Genomic DNA, 15643 nt, shown 5'->3' with positions numbered 1-15643 from the left:
TGGGCTCTGGCTGAAGTCACCAGGGTGGCCGAGTGCATGGTTGGACTTGACTATGCTGGGGAAGCCCAGAGCCATTCTGTTTGTGGGGCTGTGAATGCGGTTGCAGGGAGCAGTGAAGCCCAGCAAGAGGTTTCCATCCTGGCCCCTTTGGTGGGGGAGAAATGGCTGGACGTTTGCAGTTTGGGAGCTGGGCTCTGGCTGAAGTCACCAGGGTGGCCGAGTGCATGGTTGGACTTGACTATGCTGGGGAAGCCCAGAGCCATTCTGTTTGTGGGGCTGTGAATGCGGTTGCAGGGAGCAGTGAAGCCCAGCAAGAGGTTTCCATCCTGGCCCCTTTGGTGGGGGAGAAATGGCTGGACGTTTGCAATGTGGGAGCTGGGCTCTGGCTGAAGTCACCAGGGTGGCCGAGTGCATGGTTGGACTTGACTATGCTGGGGAAGCCCAGAGCCATTCTGTTTGTGGGGCTGTGAATGCGGTTGCAGGGAGCAGTGAAGCCCAGCAAGAGGTTTCCATCCTGGCCCCTTTGGTGGGGGAGAAATGGCTGGACGTTTGCAATGTGGGAGCTGGGCTCTGGCTGAAGTCACCAGGGTGGCCGAGTGCATGGTTGGACTTGACTATGCTGGGGAAGCCCAGAGCCATTCTGTTTGTGGGGCTGTGAATGCGGTTGCAGGGAGCAGTGAAGCCCAGCAAGAGGTTTCCATCCTGGCCCCTTTGGTGGGGGAGAAATGGCTGGACGTTTGCAATGTGGGAGCTGGGCTCTGGCTGAAGTCACCAGGGTGGCCGAGTGCATGGTTGGACTTGACTATGCTGGGGAAGCCCAGAGCCATTCTGTTTGTGGGGCTGTGAATGCGGTTGCAGGGAGCAGTGAAGCCCAGCAAGAGGTTTCCATCCTGGCCCCTTTGGTGGGGGAGAAATGGCTGGACGTTTGCAATGTGGGAGCTGGGCTCTGGCTGAAGTCACCAGGGTGGCCGAGTGCATGGTTGGACTTGACTATGCTGGGGAAGCCCAGAGCCATTCTGTTTGTGGGGCTGTGAATGCGGTTGCAGGGAGCAGTGAAGCCCAGCAAGAGGTTTCCATCCTGGCCCCTTTGGTGGGGGAGAAATGGCTGGACGTTTGCAATGTGGGAGCTGGGCTCTGGCTGAAGTCACCAGGGTGGCCGAGTGCATGGTTGGACTTGACTATGCTGGGGAAGCCCAGAGCCATTCTGTTTGTGGGGCTGTGAATGCGGTTGCAGGGAGCAGTGAAGCCCAGCAAGAGGTTTCCATCCTGGCCCCTTTGGTGGGGGAGAAATGGCTGGACGTTTGCAGTTTGGGAGCTGGGCTCTGGCTGAAGTCACCAGGGTGGCCGAGTGCATGGTTGGACTTGACTATGCTGGGGAAGCCCAGAGCCATTCTGTTTGTGGGGCTGTGAATGCGGTTGCAGGGAGCAGTGAAGCCCAGCAAGAGGTTTCCATCCTGGCCCCTTTGGTGGGGGAGAAATGGCTGGACGTTTGCAATGTGGGAGCTGGGCTCTGGCTGAAGTCACCAGGGTGGCCGAGTGCATGGTTGGACTTGACTATGCTGGGGAAGCCCAGAGCCATTCTGTTTGTGGGGCTGTGAATGCGGTTGCAGGGAGCAGTGAAGCCCAGCAAGAGGTTTCCATCCTGGCCCCTTTGGTGGGGGAGAAATGGCTGGACGTTTGCAATGTGGGAGCTGGGCTCTGGCTGAAGTCACCAGGGTGGCCGAGTGCATGGTTGGACTTGACTATGCTGGGGAAGCCCAGAGCCATTCTGTTTGTGGGGCTGTGAATGCGGTTGCAGGGAGCAGTGAAGCCCAGCAAGAGGTTTCCATCCTGGCCCCTTTGGTGGGGGAGAAATGGCTGGACGTTTGCAATGTGGGAGCTGGGCTCTGGCTGAAGTCACCAGGGTGGCCGAGTGCATGGTTGGACTTGACTATGCTGGGGAAGCCCAGAGCCATTCTGTTTGTGGGGCTGTGAATGCGGTTGCAGGGAGCAGTGAAGCCCAGCAAGAGGTTTCCATCCTGGCCCCTTTGGTGGGGGAGAAATGGCTGGACGTTTGCAGTTTGGGAGCTGGGCTCTGGCTGAAGTCACCAGGGTGGCCGAGTGCATGGTTGGACTTGACTATGCTGGGGAAGCCCAGAGCCATTCTGTTTGTGGGGCTGTGAATGCGGTTGCAGGGAGCAGTGAAGCCCAGCAAGAGGTTTCCATCCTGGCCCCTTTGGTGGGGGAGAAATGGCTGGACGTTTGCAGTTTGGGAGCTGGGCTCTGGCTGAAGTCACCAGGGTGGCCGAGTGCATGGTTGGACTTGACTATGCTGGGGAAGCCCAGAGCCATTCTGTTTGTGGGGCTGTGAATGCGGTTGCAGGGAGCAGTGAAGCCCAGCAAGAGGTTTCCATCCTGGCCCCTTTGGTGGGGGAGAAATGGCTGGACGTTTGCAATGTGGGAGCTGGGCTCTGGCTGAAGTCACCAGGGTGGCCGAGTGCATGGTTGGACTTGACTATGCTGGGGAAGCCCAGAGCCATTCTGTTTGTGGGGCTGTGAATGCGGTTGCAGGGAGCAGTGAAGCCCAGCAAGAGGTTTCCATCCTGGCCCCTTTGGTGGGGGAGAAATGGCTGGACGTTTGCAATGTGGGAGCTGGGCTCTGGCTGAAGTCACCAGGGTGGCCGAGTGCATGGTTGGACTTGACTATGCTGGGGAAGCCCAGAGCCATTCTGTTTGTGGGGCTGTGAATGCGGTTGCAGGGAGCAGTGAAGCCCAGCAAGAGGTTTCCATCCTGGCCCCTTTGGTGGGGGAGAAATGGCTGGACGTTTGCAATGTGGGAGCTGGGCTCTGGCTGAAGTCACCAGGGTGGCCGAGTGCATGGTTGGACTTGACTATGCTGGGGAAGCCCAGAGCCATTCTGTTTGTGGGGCTGTGAATGCGGTTGCAGGGAGCAGTGAAGCCCAGCAAGAGGTTTCCATCCTGGCCCCTTTGGTGGGGGAGAAATGGCTGGACGTTTGCAGTTTGGGAGCTGGGCTCTGGCTGAAGTCACCAGGGTGGCCGAGTGCATGGTTGGACTTGACTATGCTGGGGAAGCCCAGAGCCATTCTGTTTGTGGGGCTGTGAATGCGGTTGCAGGGAGCAGTGAAGCCCAGCAAGAGGTTTCCATCCTGGCCCCTTTGGTGGGGGAGAAATGGCTGGACGTTTGCAATGTGGGAGCTGGGCTCTGGCTGAAGTCACCAGGGTGGCCGAGTGCATGGTTGGACTTGACTATGCTGGGGAAGCCCAGAGCCATTCTGTTTGTGGGGCTGTGAATGCGGTTGCAGGGAGCAGTGAAGCCCAGCAAGAGGTTTCCATCCTGGCCCCTTTGGTGGGGGAGAAATGGCTGGACGTTTGCAGTTTGGGAGCTGGGCTCTGGCTGAAGTCACCAGGGTGGCCGAGTGCATGGTTGGACTTGACTATGCTGGGGAAGCCCAGAGCCATTCTGTTTGTGGGGCTGTGAATGCGGTTGCAGGGAGCAGTGAAGCCCAGCAAGAGGTTTCCATCCTGGCCCCTTTGGTGGGGGAGAAATGGCTGGACGTTTGCAATGTGGGAGCTGGGCTCTGGCTGAAGTCACCAGGGTGGCCGAGTGCATGGTTGGACTTGACTATGCTGGGGAAGCCCAGAGCCATTCTGTTTGTGGGGCTGTGAATGCGGTTGCAGGGAGCAGTGAAGCCCAGCAAGAGGTTTCCATCCTGGCCCCTTTGGTGGGGGAGAAATGGCTGGACGTTTGCAATGTGGGAGCTGGGCTCTGGCTGAAGTCACCAGGGTGGCCGAGTGCATGGTTGGACTTGACTATGCTGGGGAAGCCCAGAGCCATTCTGTTTGTGGGGCTGTGAATGCGGTTGCAGGGAGCAGTGAAGCCCAGCAAGAGGTTTCCATCCTGGCCCCTTTGGTGGGGGAGAAATGGCTGGACGTTTGCAATGTGGGAGCTGGGCTCTGGCTGAAGTCACCAGGGTGGCCGAGTGCATGGTTGGACTTGACTATGCTGGGGAAGCCCAGAGCCATTCTGTTTGTGGGGCTGTGAATGCGGTTGCAGGGAGCAGTGAAGCCCAGCAAGAGGTTTCCATCCTGGCCCCTTTGGTGGGGGAGAAATGGCTGGACGTTTGCAATGTGGGAGCTGGGCTCTGGCTGAAGTCACCAGGGTGGCCGAGTGCATGGTTGGACTTGACTATGCTGGGGAAGCCCAGAGCCATTCTGTTTGTGGGGCTGTGAATGCGGTTGCAGGGAGCAGTGAAGCCCAGCAAGAGGTTTCCATCCTGGCCCCTTTGGTGGGGGAGAAATGGCTGGACGTTTGCAATGTGGGAGCTGGGCTCTGGCTGAAGTCACCAGGGTGGCCGAGTGCATGGTTGGACTTGACTATGCTGGGGAAGCCCAGAGCCATTCTGTTTGTGGGGCTGTGAATGCGGTTGCAGGGAGCAGTGAAGCCCAGCAAGAGGTTTCCATCCTGGCCCCTTTGGTGGGGGAGAAATGGCTGGACATTTGCAGTGTGGGAGCTGGGCTCTGGCTGAAGTCACCAGGGTGGCCGAGTGCATGGTTGGACTTGACTATGCTGGGGAAGCCCAGAGCCATTCTGTTTGTGGGGCTGTGAATGCGGTTGCAGGGAGCAGTGAAGCCCAGCAAGAGGTTTCCATCCTGGCCCCTTTGGTGGGGGAGAAATGGCTGGACGTTTGCAATGTGGGAGCTGGGCTCTGGCTGAAGTCACCAGGGTGGCCGAGTGCATGGTTGGACTTGACTATGCTGGGGAAGCCCAGAGCCATTCTGTTTGTGGGGCTGTGAATGCGGTTGCAGGGAGCAGTGAAGCCCAGCAAGAGGTTTCCATCCTGGCCCCTTTGGTGGGGGAGAAATGGCTGGACGTTTGCAGTTTGGGAGCTGGGCTCTGGCTGAAGTCACCAGGGTGGCCGAGTGCATGGTTGGACTTGACTATGCTGGGGAAGCCCAGAGCCATTCTGTTTGTGGGGCTGTGAATGCGGTTGCAGGGAGCAGTGAAGCCCAGCAAGAGGTTTCCATCCTGGCCCCTTTGGTGGGGGAGAAATGGCTGGACGTTTGCAATGTGGGAGCTGGGCTCTGGCTGAAGTCACCAGGGTGGCCGAGTGCATGGTTGGACTTGACTATGCTGGGGAAGCCCAGAGCCATTCTGTTTGTGGGGCTGTGAATGCGGTTGCAGGGAGCAGTGAAGCCCAGCAAGAGGTTTCCATCCTGGCCCCTTTGGTGGGGGAGAAATGGCTGGACGTTTGCAATGTGGGAGCTGGGCTCTGGCTGAAGTCACCAGGGTGGCCGAGTGCATGGTTGGACTTGACTATGCTGGGGAAGCCCAGAGCCATTCTGTTTGTGGGGCTGTGAATGCGGTTGCAGGGAGCAGTGAAGCCCAGCAAGAGGTTTCCATCCTGGCCCCTTTGGTGGGGGAGAAATGGCTGGACGTTTGCAATGTGGGAGCTGGGCTCTGGCTGAAGTCACCAGGGTGGCCGAGTGCATGGTTGGACTTGACTATGCTGGGGAAGCCCAGAGCCATTCTGTTTGTGGGGCTGTGAATGCGGTTGCAGGGAGCAGTGAAGCCCAGCAAGAGGTTTCCATCCTGGCCCCTTTGGTGGGGGAGAAATGGCTGGACGTTTGCAGTTTGGGAGCTGGGCTCTGGCTGAAGTCACCAGGGTGGCCGAGTGCATGGTTGGACTTGACTATGCTGGGGAAGCCCAGAGCCATTCTGTTTGTGGGGCTGTGAATGCGGTTGCAGGGAGCAGTGAAGCCCAGCAAGAGGTTTCCATCCTGGCCCCTTTGGTGGGGGAGAAATGGCTGGACGTTTGCAATGTGGGAGCTGGGCTCTGGCTGAAGTCACCAGGGTGGCCGAGTGCATGGTTGGACTTGACTATGCTGGGGAAGCCCAGAGCCATTCTGTTTGTGGGGCTGTGAATGCGGTTGCAGGGAGCAGTGAAGCCCAGCAAGAGGTTTCCATCCTGGCCCCTTTGGTGGGGGAGAAATGGCTGGACGTTTGCAATGTGGGAGCTGGGCTCTGGCTGAAGTCACCAGGGTGGCCGAGTGCATGGTTGGACTTGACTATGCTGGGGAAGCCCAGAGCCATTCTGTTTGTGGGGCTGTGAATGCGGTTGCAGGGAGCAGTGAAGCCCAGCAAGAGGTTTCCATCCTGGCCCCTTTGGTGGGGGAGAAATGGCTGGACGTTTGCAATGTGGGAGCTGGGCTCTGGCTGAAGTCACCAGGGTGGCCGAGTGCATGGTTGGACTTGACTATGCTGGGGAAGCCCAGAGCCATTCTGTTTGTGGGGCTGTGAATGCGGTTGCAGGGAGCAGTGAAGCCCAGCAAGAGGTTTCCATCCTGGCCCCTTTGGTGGGGGAGAAATGGCTGGACGTTTGCAATGTGGGAGCTGGGCTCTGGCTGAAGTCACCAGGGTGGCCGAGTGCATGGTTGGACTTGACTATGCTGGGGAAGCCCAGAGCCATTCTGTTTGTGGGGCTGTGAATGCGGTTGCAGGGAGCAGTGAAGCCCAGCAAGAGGTTTCCATCCTGGCCCCTTTGGTGGGGGAGAAATGGCTGGACGTTTGCAATGTGGGAGCTGGGCTCTGGCTGAAGTCACCAGGGTGGCCGAGTGCATGGTTGGACTTGACTATGCTGGGGAAGCCCAGAGCCATTCTGTTTGTGGGGCTGTGAATGCGGTTGCAGGGAGCAGTGAAGCCCAGCAAGAGGTTTCCATCCTGGCCCCTTTGGTGGGGGAGAAATGGCTGGACGTTTGCAGTTTGGGAGCTGGGCTCTGGCTGAAGTCACCAGGGTGGCCGAGTGCATGGTTGGACTTGACTATGCTGGGGAAGCCCAGAGCCATTCTGTTTGTGGGGCTGTGAATGCGGTTGCAGGGAGCAGTGAAGCCCAGCAAGAGGTTTCCATCCTGGCCCCTTTGGTGGGGGAGAAATGGCTGGACGTTTGCAATGTGGGAGCTGGGCTCTGGCTGAAGTCACCAGGGTGGCCGAGTGCATGGTTGGACTTGACTATGCTGGGGAAGCCCAGAGCCATTCTGTTTGTGGGGCTGTGAATGCGGTTGCAGGGAGCAGTGAAGCCCAGCAAGAGGTTTCCATCCTGGCCCCTTTGGTGGGGGAGAAATGGCTGGACGTTTGCAATGTGGGAGCTGGGCTCTGGCTGAAGTCACCAGGGTGGCCGAGTGCATGGTTGGACTTGACTATGCTGGGGAAGCCCAGAGCCATTCTGTTTGTGGGGCTGTGAATGCGGTTGCAGGGAGCAGTGAAGCCCAGCAAGAGGTTTCCATCCTGGCCCCTTTGGTGGGGGAGAAATGGCTGGACGTTTGCAATGTGGGAGCTGGGCTCTGGCTGAAGTCACCAGGGTGGCCGAGTGCATGGTTGGACTTGACTATGCTGGGGAAGCCCAGAGCCATTCTGTTTGTGGGGCTGTGAATGCGGTTGCAGGGAGCAGTGAAGCCCAGCAAGAGGTTTCCATCCTGGCCCCTTTGGTGGGGGAGAAATGGCTGGACGTTTGCAGTTTGGGAGCTGGGCTCTGGCTGAAGTCACCAGGGTGGCCGAGTGCATGGTTGGACTTGACTATGCTGGGGAAGCCCAGAGCCATTCTGTTTGTGGGGCTGTGAATGCGGTTGCAGGGAGCAGTGAAGCCCAGCAAGAGGTTTCCATCCTGGCCCCTTTGGTGGGGGAGAAATGGCTGGACGTTTGCAGTTTGGGAGCTGGGCTCTGGCTGAAGTCACCAGGGTGGCCGAGTGCATGGTTGGACTTGACTATGCTGGGGAAGCCCAGAGCCATTCTGTTTGTGGGGCTGTGAATGCGGTTGCAGGGAGCAGTGAAGCCCAGCAAGAGGTTTCCATCCTGGCCCCTTTGGTGGGGGAGAAATGGCTGGACGTTTGCAATGTGGGAGCTGGGCTCTGGCTGAAGTCACCAGGGTGGCCGAGTGCATGGTTGGACTTGACTATGCTGGGGAAGCCCAGAGCCATTCTGTTTGTGGGGCTGTGAATGCGGTTGCAGGGAGCAGTGAAGCCCAGCAAGAGGTTTCCATCCTGGCCCCTTTGGTGGGGGAGAAATGGCTGGACGTTTGCAATGTGGGAGCTGGGCTCTGGCTGAAGTCACCAGGGTGGCCGAGTGCATGGTTGGACTTGACTATGCTGGGGAAGCCCAGAGCCATTCTGTTTGTGGGGCTGTGAATGCGGTTGCAGGGAGCAGTGAAGCCCAGCAAGAGGTTTCCATCCTGGCCCCTTTGGTGGGGGAGAAATGGCTGGACGTTTGCAATGTGGGAGCTGGGCTCTGGCTGAAGTCACCAGGGTGGCCGAGTGCATGGTTGGACTTGACTATGCTGGGGAAGCCCAGAGCCATTCTGTTTGTGGGGCTGTGAATGCGGTTGCAGGGAGCAGTGAAGCCCAGCAAGAGGTTTCCATCCTGGCCCCTTTGGTGGGGGAGAAATGGCTGGACGTTTGCAGTTTGGGAGCTGGGCTCTGGCTGAAGTCACCAGGGTGGCCGAGTGCATGGTTGGACTTGACTATGCTGGGGAAGCCCAGAGCCATTCTGTTTGTGGGGCTGTGAATGCGGTTGCAGGGAGCAGTGAAGCCCAGCAAGAGGTTTCCATCCTGGCCCCTTTGGTGGGGGAGAAATGGCTGGACGTTTGCAATGTGGGAGCTGGGCTCTGGCTGAAGTCACCAGGGTGGCCGAGTGCATGGTTGGACTTGACTATGCTGGGGAAGCCCAGAGCCATTCTGTTTGTGGGGCTGTGAATGCGGTTGCAGGGAGCAGTGAAGCCCAGCAAGAGGTTTCCATCCTGGCCCCTTTGGTGGGGGAGAAATGGCTGGACGTTTGCAGTTTGGGAGCTGGGCTCTGGCTGAAGTCACCAGGGTGGCCGAGTGCATGGTTGGACTTGACTATGCTGGGGAAGCCCAGAGCCATTCTGTTTGTGGGGCTGTGAATGCGGTTGCAGGGAGCAGTGAAGCCCAGCAAGAGGTTTCCATCCTGGCCCCTTTGGTGGGGGAGAAATGGCTGGACGTTTGCAATGTGGGAGCTGGGCTCTGGCTGAAGTCACCAGGGTGGCCGAGTGCATGGTTGGACTTGACTATGCTGGGGAAGCCCAGAGCCATTCTGTTTGTGGGGCTGTGAATGCGGTTGCAGGGAGCAGTGAAGCCCAGCAAGAGGTTTCCATCCTGGCCCCTTTGGTGGGGGAGAAATGGCTGGACGTTTGCAATGTGGGAGCTGGGCTCTGGCTGAAGTCACCAGGGTGGCCGAGTGCATGGTTGGACTTGACTATGCTGGGGAAGCCCAGAGCCATTCTGTTTGTGGGGCTGTGAATGCGGTTGCAGGGAGCAGTGAAGCCCAGCAAGAGGTTTCCATCCTGGCCCCTTTGGTGGGGGAGAAATGGCTGGACGTTTGCAATGTGGGAGCTGGGCTCTGGCTGAAGTCACCAGGGTGGCCGAGTGCATGGTTGGACTTGACTATGCTGGGGAAGCCCAGAGCCATTCTGTTTGTGGGGCTGTGAATGCGGTTGCAGGGAGCAGTGAAGCCCAGCAAGAGGTTTCCATCCTGGCCCCTTTGGTGGGGGAGAAATGGCTGGACGTTTGCAGTTTGGGAGCTGGGCTCTGGCTGAAGTCACCAGGGTGGCCGAGTGCATGGTTGGACTTGACTATGCTGGGGAAGCCCAGAGCCATTCTGTTTGTGGGGCTGTGAATGCGGTTGCAGGGAGCAGTGAAGCCCAGCAAGAGGTTTCCATCCTGGCCCCTTTGGTGGGGGAGAAATGGCTGGACGTTTGCAATGTGGGAGCTGGGCTCTGGCTGAAGTCACCAGGGTGGCCGAGTGCATGGTTGGACTTGACTATGCTGGGGAAGCCCAGAGCCATTCTGTTTGTGGGGCTGTGAATGCGGTTGCAGGGAGCAGTGAAGCCCAGCAAGAGGTTTCCATCCTGGCCCCTTTGGTGGGGGAGAAATGGCTGGACGTTTGCAATGTGGGAGCTGGGCTCTGGCTGAAGTCACCAGGGTGGCCGAGTGCATGGTTGGACTTGACTATGCTGGGGAAGCCCAGAGCCATTCTGTTTGTGGGGCTGTGAATGCGGTTGCAGGGAGCAGTGAAGCCCAGCAAGAGGTTTCCATCCTGGCCCCTTTGGTGGGGGAGAAATGGCTGGACGTTTGCAATGTGGGAGCTGGGCTCTGGCTGAAGTCACCAGGGTGGCCGAGTGCATGGTTGGACTTGACTATGCTGGGGAAGCCCAGAGCCATTCTGTTTGTGGGGCTGTGAATGCGGTTGCAGGGAGCAGTGAAGCCCAGCAAGAGGTTTCCATCCTGGCCCCTTTGGTGGGGGAGAAATGGCTGGACGTTTGCAGTTTGGGAGCTGGGCTCTGGCTGAAGTCACCAGGGTGGCCGAGTGCATGGTTGGACTTGACTATGCTGGGGAAGCCCAGAGCCATTCTGTTTGTGGGGCTGTGAATGCGGTTGCAGGGAGCAGTGAAGCCCAGCAAGAGGTTTCCATCCTGGCCCCTTTGGTGGGGGAGAAATGGCTGGACGTTTGCAATGTGGGAGCTGGGCTCTGGCTGAAGTCACCAGGGTGGCCGAGTGCATGGTTGGACTTGACTATGCTGGGGAAGCCCAGAGCCATTCTGTTTGTGGGGCTGTGAATGCGGTTGCAGGGAGCAGTGAAGCCCAGCAAGAGGTTTCCATCCTGGCCCCTTTGGTGGGGGAGAAATGGCTGGACGTTTGCAATGTGGGAGCTGGGCTCTGGCTGAAGTCACCAGGGTGGCCGAGTGCATGGTTGGACTTGACTATGCTGGGGAAGCCCAGAGCCATTCTGTTTGTGGGGCTGTGAATGCGGTTGCAGGGAGCAGTGAAGCCCAGCAAGAGGTTTCCATCCTGGCCCCTTTGGTGGGGGAGAAATGGCTGGACGTTTGCAATGTGGGAGCTGGGCTCTGGCTGAAGTCACCAGGGTGGCCGAGTGCATGGTTGGACTTGACTATGCTGGGGAAGCCCAGAGCCATTCTGTTTGTGGGGCTGTGAATGCGGTTGCAGGGAGCAGTGAAGCCCAGCAAGAGGTTTCCATCCTGGCCCCTTTGGTGGGGGAGAAATGGCTGGACGTTTGCAATGTGGGAGCTGGGCTCTGGCTGAAGTCACCAGGGTGGCCGAGTGCATGGTTGGACTTGACTATGCTGGGGAAGCCCAGAGCCATTCTGTTTGTGGGGCTGTGAATGCGGTTGCAGGGAGCAGTGAAGCCCAGCAAGAGGTTTCCATCCTGGCCCCTTTGGTGGGGGAGAAATGGCTGGACGTTTGCAATGTGGGAGCTGGGCTCTGGCTGAAGTCACCAGGGTGGCCGAGTGCATGGTTGGACTTGACTATGCTGGGGAAGCCCAGAGCCATTCTGTTTGTGGGGCTGTGAATGCGGTTGCAGGGAGCAGTGAAGCCCAGCAAGAGGTTTCCATCCTGGCCCCTTTGGTGGGGGAGAAATGGCTGGACGTTTGCAATGTGGGAGCTGGGCTCTGGCTGAAGTCACCAGGGTGGCCGAGTGCATGGTTGGACTTGACTATGCTGGGGAAGCCCAGAGCCATTCTGTTTGTGGGGCTGTGAATGCGGTTGCAGGGAGCAGTGAAGCCCAGCAAGAGGTTTCCATCCTGGCCCCTTTGGTGGGGGAGAAATGGCTGGACGTTTGCAGTTTGGGAGCTGGGCTCTGGCTGAAGTCACCAGGGTGGCCGAGTGCATGGTTGGACTTGACTATGCTGGGGAAGCCCAGAGCCATTCTGTTTGTGGGGCTGTGAATGCGGTTGCAGGGAGCAGTGAAGCCCAGCAAGAGGTTTCCATCCTGGCCCCTTTGGTGGGGGAGAAATGGCTGGACGTTTGCAATGTGGGAGCTGGGCTCTGGCTGAAGTCACCAGGGTGGCCGAGTGCATGGTTGGACTTGACTATGCTGGGGAAGCCCAGAGCCATTCTGTTTGTGGGGCTGTGAATGCGGTTGCAGGGAGCAGTGAAGCCCAGCAAGAGGTTTCCATCCTGGCCCCTTTGGTGGGGGAGAAATGGCTGGACGTTTGCAATGTGGGAGCTGGGCTCTGGCTGAAGTCACCAGGGTGGCCGAGTGCATGGTTGGACTTGACTATGCTGGGGAAGCCCAGAGCCATTCTGTTTGTGGGGCTGTGAATGCGGTTGCAGGGAGCAGTGAAGCCCAGCAAGAGGTTTCCATCCTGGCCCCTTTGGTGGGGGAGAAATGGCTGGACGTTTGCAGTTTGGGAGCTGGGCTCTGGCTGAAGTCACCAGGGTGGCCGAGTGCATGGTTGGACTTGACTATGCTGGGGAAGCCCAGAGCCATTCTGTTTGTGGGGCTGTGAATGCGGTTGCAGGGAGCAGTGAAGCCCAGCAAGAGGTTTCCATCCTGGCCCCTTTGGTGGGGGAGAAATGGCTGGACGTTTGCAATGTGGGAGCTGGGCTCTGGCTGAAGTCACCAGGGTGGCCGAGTGCATGGTTGGACTTGACTATGCTGGGGAAGCCCAGAGCCATTCTGTTTGTGGGGCTGTGAATGCGGTTGCAGGGAGCAGTGAAGCCCAGCAAGAGGTTTCCATCCTGGCCCCTTTGGTGGGGGAGAAATGGCTGGACGTTTGCAATGTGGGAGCTGGGCTCTGGCTGAAGTCACCAGGGTGGCCGAGTGCATGGTTGGACTTGACTATGCTGGGGAAGCCCAGAGCCATTCTGTTTGTGGGGCTGTGAATGCGGTTGCAGGGAGCAGTGAAGCCCAGCAAGAGGTTTCCATCCTGGCCCCTTTGGTGGGGGAGAAATGGCTGGACGTTTGCAATGTGGGAGCTGGGCTCTGGCTGAAGTCACCAGGGTGGCCGAGTGCATGGTTGGACTTGACTATGCTGGGGAAGCCCAGAGCCATTCTGTTTGTGGGGCTGTGAATGCGGTTGCAGGGAGCAGTGAAGCCCAGCAAGAGGTTTCCATCCTGGCCCCTTTGGTGGGGGAGAAATGGCTGGACGTTTGCAATGTGGGAGCTGGGCTCTGGCTGAAGTCACCAGGGTGGCCGAGTGCATGGTTGGACTTGACTATGCTGGGGAAGCCCAGAGCCATTCTGTTTGTGGGGCTGTGAATGCGGTTGCAGGGAGCAGTGAAGCCCAGCAAGAGGTTTCCATCCTGGCCCCTTTGGTGGGGGAGAAATGGCTGGACGTTTGCAATGTGGGAGCTGGGCTCTGGCTGAAGTCACCAGGGTGGCCGAGTGCATGGTTGGACTTGACTATGCTGGGGAAGCCCAGAGCCATTCTGTTTGTGGGGCTGTGAATGCGGTTGCAGGGAGCAGTGAAGCCCAGCAAGAGGTTTCCATCCTGGCCCCTTTGGTGGGGGAGAAATGGCTGGACGTTTGCAATGTGGGAGCTGGGCTCTGGCTGAAGTCACCAGGGTGGCCGAGTGCATGGTTGGACTTGACTATGCTGGGGAAGCCCAGAGCCATTCTGTTTGTGGGGCTGTGAATGCGGTTGCAGGGAGCAGTGAAGCCCAGCAAGAGGTTTCCATCCTGGCCCCTTTGGTGGGGGAGAAATGGCTGGACGTTTGCAATGTGGGAGCTGGGCTCTGGCTGAAGTCACCAGGGTGGCCGAGTGCATGGTTGGACTTGACTATGCTGGGGAAGCCCAGAGCCATTCTGTTTGTGGGGCTGTGAATGCGGTTGCAGGGAGCAGTGAAGCCCAGCAAGAGGTTTCCATCCTGGCCCCTTTGGTGGGGGAGAAATGGCTGGACGTTTGCAATGTGGGAGCTGGGCTCTGGCTGAAGTCACCAGGGTGGCCGAGTGCATGGTTGGACTTGACTATGCTGGGGAAGCCCAGAGCCATTCTGTTTGTGGGGCTGTGAATGCGGTTGCAGGGAGCAGTGAAGCCCAGCAAGAGGTTTCCATCCTGGCCCCTTTGGTGGGGGAGAAATGGCTGGACGTTTGCAATGTGGGAGCTGGGCTCTGGCTGAAGTCACCAGGGTGGCCGAGTGCATGGTTGGACTTGACTATGCTGGGGAAGCCCAGGGCCATTCTGTTTGTGGGGCTGTGAATGGGGTTGCAGGGGAGCAGTGAAGCCCAGCAAGCCCAGGCTTCGTCCTGGCCCCTTTGGTGGGGGAGAAATGGCTGGACGTTTGCAATGTGGGAGCTGGGCTCTGGCTGAAGTCACCAGGGTGGCCGAGTGCATGGTTGGACTTGACTATGCTGGGGAAGCCCAGAGCCATTCTGTTTGTGGGGCTGCAAATGCGGTTGCAGGGAGCAGTGAAGCCCAGCAAGAGGTTTTCGTCCTGGCCCCTTTGGTGGGGGAGAAATGGCTGGACGTTTGCAATGTGGGAGCTGGGCTCTGGCTGAAGTCACCAGGGTGGCCGAGTGCATGGTTGGACTTGACTATGCTGGGGAAGCCCAGAGCCATTCTGTTTGTGGGGCTGTGAATGCGGTTGCAGGGAGCAGTGAAGCCCAGCAAGAGGTTTCCATCCTGGCCCCTTTGGTGGGGGAGAAATGGCTGGACGTTTGCAGTTTGGGAGCTGGGCTCTGGCTGAAGTCACCAGGGTGGCCGAGTGCATGGTTGGACTTGACTACGCTGGGGAAGCCCAGAGCCATTCTGTTTGTGGGGCTGTGAATGCGGTTGCAGGGAGCAGTGAAGCCCAGCAAGAGGTTTCCATCCTGGCCCCTTTGGTGGGGGAGAAATGGCTGGACGTTTGCAGTTTGGGAGCTGGGCTCTGGCTGAAGTCACCAGGGTGGCCGAGTGCATGGTTGGACTTGACTATGCTGGGGAAGCCCAGAGCCATTCTGTTTGTGGTGCTGCGAATGCGGTTGCAGGGAGCAGTGAAGCCCAGCAAGAGGTTTCCATCCTGGCCCCTTTGGTGGGGGAGAAATGGCTGGACGTTTGCAATGTGGGAGCTGGGCTCTGGCTGAAGTCACCAGGGTGGCCGAGTGCATGGTTGGACTTGACTATGCTGGGGAAGCCCAGAGCCATTCTGTTTGTGGGGCTGCAAATGCGGTTGCAGGGAGCAGTGAAGCCCAGCAAGAGGTTTCCATCCTGGCCCCTTTGGTGGGGGAGAAATGGCTGGACGTTTGCAATGTGGGAGCTGGGCTCTGGCTGAAGTCACCAGGGTGGCCGAGTGCATGGTTGGACTTGACTATGCTGGGGAAGCCCAGAGCCATTCTGTTTGTGGGGCTGTGAATGCGGTTGCAGGGAGCAGTGAAGCCCAGCAAGAGGTTTCCATCCTGGCCCCTTTGGTGGGGGAGAAATGGCTGGACGTTTGCAATGTGGGAGCTGGGCTCTGGCTGAAGTCACCAGGGTGGCCGAGTGCATGGTTGGACTTGACTATGCTGGGGAAGCCCAGAGCCATTCTGTTTGTGGGGCTGTGAATGCGGTTGCAGGGAGCAGTGAAGCCCAGCAAGAGGTTTCCATCCTGGCCCCTTTGGTGGGGGAGAAATGGCTGGACGTTTGCAGTTTGGGAGCTGGGCTCTGGCTGAAGTCACCAGGGTGGCCGAGTGCATGGTTGGACTTGACTATGCTGGGGAAGCCCAGAGCCATTCTGTTTGTGGGGCTGTGAATGCGGTTGCAGGGAGCAGTGAAGCCCAGCAAGAGGTTTTCGTCCTGGCCCCTTTGGTGGGGGAGAAATGGCTGGACGTTTGCAGTTTGGGAGCTGGGCTCTGGCTGAAGTCACCAGGGTGGCCGAGTGC

Source organism: Nipponia nippon, unplaced genomic scaffold (genome assembly GCF_047370975.1).
Source record: "Nipponia nippon isolate SJK-2023a ecotype South Korea unplaced genomic scaffold, ASM4737097v1 scaffold_30, whole genome shotgun sequence".
Lineage (NCBI taxonomy): Eukaryota > Metazoa > Chordata > Aves > Pelecaniformes > Threskiornithidae > Nipponia > Nipponia nippon.
The sequence above is the reverse complement of the archived record's forward strand: the minus strand, read 5'-3'. Positions refer to the sequence as shown.